Genomic DNA, 5932 nt, shown 5'->3' with positions numbered 1-5932 from the left:
TAATATATAAATTCGTGAAAAAAAGCGCTTTCGACAAAATACTAAAATAGAGATCTATCGACAAAGACTACTCACGTCTGCCTAGCTTAATAGTATAAGATTGATGCCGCAGCTGATGCTCTCTGGTTATTTCAGTTTCCTTTTTTTAAAACGCTATATGTTGAGCCACCTCAGCTAGATTTGGCATGTGACATTTTTAGCGGCAATCATTGATAGATTCGCCATGTAAGAGAAACAGTAACGTAAACAAAACAAAGCAAACGTTACCACCGGCGGAAAAGAAATGCAGCCGAAATTTTGGAGCCACGTAAGAGAATTATATATATATATTAGATTTTATTTCTTCAATGTTGGCAGGTATGTTTTACATTCATGTGATTGATCATTACTTTGAAAGTATATACATTTATTTTGCAGCTGCTGTGAATTCCTTGGCTAAGTTTGGCGCTCACTATGAAGAGCTTCTCCTAAATATTTTAGTCCTTCTTTCTGCAGAGGAGCCTCCTGGATTGGGATGATGAAGTGAGAGACAGAGCAACCTACTATTTAAATATCCTAAATCAGAAGCAAAAAGGACTTTACTCCCAATTCATCTTGAATGGTACATCTCTTTTGTTTATTAAATTTATAAATAAAGCTTTGAAATTTTTATTTACAATAGTTTAGTGAAAGTAGTTATGAAGTAACGTTTTAAAGAAGCTTAATTTTTTAATCTAAAATCAACTATTGCAGAGATGGTTTCCAAATAGAAAATATGTACAGTTTCCTAATTATCCAGGGTTGTCGCTCCTCAGGGGAAATACAGGGAATTTTAAAAATCACCTGAAATAACAGGGAATTTTGATTTTTTTTTCTTCTTTACAATTTTGGAAAATACAGGGAAGTTAGTTTCTTTTCATCTCTGAAAGAATGGTGAACACTCAATGCATAATCTATGGGATAGGATGATATTCTAACTATACTAAACTGTTTCATTTACTAAAGCATTATTTAAATATGTTCTGCTGTTCCTTTTTTTCCTCCAAGTTTTTCCTGCAATAAAAACTAACATAGTTATCCTAATATAGCTAACGCAAGAGCACAGTAATTGTGTTTCATTTTAATATATTGTGTACAGGGTTAGCAAGATTTTGCCACAAGTGGAAGAAACCATGGTAAAAACCGTCACTGCCAAAAACAGGTTTTTGCCAAACAAAGTGGCAAAAACATATATTTTCCAAGATGAGAGGACAAAAACACATTTTTTGTTCAAAATTATTCCTAAAATTGAAATACAATACTATAAATATAGATAATTTTAAAAAAATTAACAAAATTATGACTCCATAATTAAATCATAATGCATTAATATATCATTTTAGTATTTTGAAACATTATTGATCGGAAAATTAGTGATTATTCTCTTTTTTCCAGTGAAATGAACTTATTTTAAATTAATTTAACTATAATTTAAAGCATAAAATATCTATCAACATGTGTAGTAAATTTAAATATACATGTATCAATGCAATTTTTTAAATTTGCGCATATTCAATACTTTATTCATCATCTCAACATAGCATAACAGAACACTAGTTTTGAAATATTACAGTCAACCTATTCCAAATTTTAGAATGTACAAATGAAAAATTCGAAAGCACTCTTTCAATGGGAGCACTACTAGAAGGACACGTGTGTAAATGAGACATAAATCCACAAAATTCTCTGGAAATTTCACAAGAATTTTGCACACTTCGCCACCTTTTACTAGCATCAATTGTGGCTATAACTTGCTCTGAGAATAATGTCTTAGGGAATGGTTTTTTCTTGTAATTCAAAATTCAAGGCATACAAAACAAATGATTCCTGCAAGAAATTCATTGGCCTTCTCTTTCTGTGCATTCCTGAGAAGCTGCCCTTTATATTTTGGGTGTAATAGATAAGCAAGAGGGTGCAAAGTATAATGAAAAATAATGCATGCCAAAAGTTATTATGAAGAAGTAAAAGAAAAATACAATTTGTAAAAAAGCATTTATTTGAGGATTCTGAAATGCAAAGAAGTCAAAAACTTTCAATCTTTTAAAAACTATTACCCTTATATTAATTATTAATATTTTTAAAATAATTTTCTCCTGTAATGTATCAAAATTAATATTATTCCTTATGATTGATTTAAATTTGCTTCAAATATTATGTAATAATATTTAATCACCAATTTAGATAATTTGGTTTTCACCGGTTTCTACCAGGTTTTTGCCACGGTCCTGGCAAAAACTCCAACCCTGATTGTGTATAATGCATGGCGCATAACGTTTTTAAAAAATGCTTAAAAGTGTTTATTTACTATTTTCGTTTTTTAAAAAACAATTAAAACTGCTTTTTTCATGAGGCAATTTTAAAAAGTGCTTAATTTTCCCTTTTCGAAGATTTGTTTTTCTTTACCATGTTGCTTTTCGCTGCGTATCATGTAAAAGCGTGGTTCTCTTCAGCGTTTTCACAATTCATTTCCGCGTGCTGTTTGTCCACCCATCACGGTGACATATTTGATGAAATATTTGGGGATCTGCATGTGCGTCTACTGAGCTCAATTAGTTGAGTTGTTTGCACTCTCGTGTACAACTCTGCTGCATTTTCTCAAAATATTCTCAATTTCAGGTTTCATTTTCCACCCTCTGAAGAGATGAAAAATCTCTCAATCTTTTTATGTTGGCTAATATAATCAAGAAAAAAGAGTTCTTTGTCAGAAACTAGTTATTTTATCATGATCATGTAAAGTCTTTGAAAATTATTTTGCATTTTGTTAATGTGTTTAGCGCTTAAAAATATTTTTTGAGAGCCTCAAAATATTTTTGAGCGCTTAAAAAAAGTACTTTAAAGATGCTTATTTTTTGTTGGGAGATTTGGCTACGCACCCTGCAATATGCACAAGGAATTTTTTTTTCTAGATTTGAGTGGCAACCCGGGTAAAGTTCTGACCTGTCGGTTCTACCTCTGGTGTTAAATAACTCACATTAAGGTTTCAGTTCATTTAAACCAGTGGTTCCCAACCTTTTGTGGACCATCGCCCCCCTCTTGGGGTTGGCTGACACATATCGCCCCTTTCTCTTTTTGCTCAAAAAACCATTCACTGTTGCTAGTGAGCAACCAAACACTGAAAATATGCAATGTTATTTGATTTTAATTTAAATTGTAATGCAAATAAGGAGGCACATTTATCCTGTCATTTTTATTAATTTTAAAAAAAAATTGTGCATCTTTTTTTTTCAAAACGAAATGATATTTAAAACGGAATAATCAAAACAAGAGTACATTTTTTTAAATTCATATTTTAATGTAATTAAGAAAAAGTTAAAACGTTAACAACTAAAATTTGAGAAAAAAAATGAAGATTAAGAGAGTACATTTTTACCACTTCAATGACTGCCCTGTGCTTGGTGTATTTCTAGTTAAAGCTTGAATGTCAGGTTTAATGCTCCTCAGATTAACGCTGGTCTCCTTTGAAGCAAATGTCCAACCTTTCTCTTTGCATTGTGAGCAGCTGGAAGACAGAACTAAATCCTGTCTCTACTAAATATGTTGACGGGAACGAGATAAGAAGCGGCTCAGTTTGTTTCCACAATTGTGGATAAGTGTCCATAAGCTTTACCCAACCGAACTTGTAACCGTATTTTTTAAAGACGACTTTAGCCTCACAGTCATACTTCAAATCTAAAATCTCAGTCTACAAAGAGGAAGTGAGCTTATCCACAACTTCAAAAGAGAAAGGATCGAAAATCCAATCCGGAATTTCTAATTTCATCAAATCTTTAAATCTTGATTCCATAGCTGATCAAGGTGATCAATAAAAATTAAGATTTATTTTCGAGAATCTCGATATCTGCCATTGAACACTTTTTAAGAATTGGAAATTGCATTAGCTCTTTGCGACCAATGTTTGACTTGTAGATATCAAACTTGGCGATGAATGAAGATATGTCTTGATAATGTTCATTTTATGTCCTTGAAGTTTTACGTTGATTTCCCTCATTTATTCAAGACTATGATTGAGGTACGCAGTTTCCAACTTGCGTTACTTCAAACTCTCACTTAAAACAGGATCAGTGGCGTCGAGAAACTCAGTAATCGAATCCAGCAATTCGAAGAAACGGCTCAGTTTCCTTTTGAAAGCCATCTCACAGCTGTATGTAGGAGCAGAAATTCGAAATCTTCATCATTTTCATGGCAAAGTTCTCGGAACGAACAGTTATTAGGAGAATTAGCTTTTATTTCATTGATGCCAGAAATAACCAATTTTTCACAATTTTTTTAGAAATAACCAATTAGTTGACGATGAATGACATAATGAATGGTGAGATACTTTCAGGTACTTCTTTTTTAAGGTGACCCAGAAACCCAGTATGACAACCAGACATGGCTGGAGCACCATCTGTTGCACAAGCACTTACATTTGTGAGGGGAATTTCTTTTACCTCAAAATAATCTTTGACCAGTTTAAAAATCGACGATCCTTTTGTATCTGTGTACGAAGTTCTTGTAAATAACATTTCCTCGTTAATCTCCTTACTCTCATTTATGAATCTCACGTAAGCTAAAACAGCTTTGTTATCTATCACAGTTTATTCATCAATCTGCAACGCAAATTTACCTTAATTCAGAAATTTGATGAGTTTTGATTCAACGTCGGCGGCCATCTCATCAATACGTCTGGAAACAGTATTATTGCTCAGAGGAACATATAAAAATAGATTCCGCCTGCGATACCAAAACGTATGACGAAAACGATCCTGCACTTGAATTTTTTTTAATTTTTAATTTATAACTATCATAATTCTTTGTCTACACCAGAACCATAGGTTTCATATATATTTTCAATTTCAATCTCAAATAGCTTTTATTATTAATATTATTAGCAATTTTTATCTTTTGAGTACTCGTCACCCCCTGATCGCCCCCCTAAGGATTATCGCCCCCTTTGGGGTGATCGCCCCCAGGTTGGGAACCACTGATTTAAACTAACAATGTGTGGATTTGTAGTTTAATGGTTACGCTATCCGCTTTCCGCCGGAGAAGTTGAGAGGCCGGGGTTCAAATTTCAGATATTTTTATCTCTAGATTTCTGTTCTAAGAACTATTTGGTATATTTTATTCAGTTTTTATGATATTTTAATTTAAATTATTTAAAAAAAATTTCAAATTTCAAAAGCAAAAAAAAAAATAATCTAAGTATTTAATTTTTTATTCTTTTTAATCAAAATATATCGATTACTTCTTTTTTTAAAAATTGTCATTTAAAATTTTTTGATAAACTAACTGAATTTTTTTCAATTTTATTATAAATAATTTAGATTTTTTATTAAATGTAATTATGAAAATGTAAACAAAAGTATGTTGGACAAGTTTAAAAAAGGAAAAGAAAAACTATTTATTACATAACTGGAAAACCATTCTATTAAAAATACAAAATTTATTTCGAATGCATTCTGTTTACTTGAAATTCAATGAATTACAGTTAAGTAATAAATAGTTATTTTTATCTTTTTTAAGCAAACCTGATAATATCGTTTTGTTCATATTTTCATAATTAAAATCAATGACAATTTAAATTTATTATGAATAAAAAAAATTTAGTTATTAAAACATATTTACTACAGCTTTTTTTTTTAAAAAATAATCCTCATGTTTTAATTAAAAATATTAAACATCGATTCATTTTTTTGTTCTTACAAATTTTAAGTTTTTTAAAAAAAAAATGATTTAAATTGAAAAATAACTTATAAATTGAATAAAATATTCAAAATAGTTATCCACTTGCAAAATAATATTTGATAAAATTCAATCTCCTCAGCTGGGATACGAACCTCCCGACCCCTCTTGTATAACGTGAATAGACTAGCATTTACACTACAAACCATAATGAGTTGGAAAGTTTGTTAGTTTAAGAGTAACTGAAACT

The sequence above is a fragment of the Parasteatoda tepidariorum genome, chromosome 9, assembly GCF_043381705.1.
Source record: "Parasteatoda tepidariorum isolate YZ-2023 chromosome 9, CAS_Ptep_4.0, whole genome shotgun sequence".
NCBI lineage: Eukaryota > Metazoa > Arthropoda > Arachnida > Araneae > Theridiidae > Parasteatoda > Parasteatoda tepidariorum.
Note: the sequence above shows the minus strand (reverse complement) of the source record.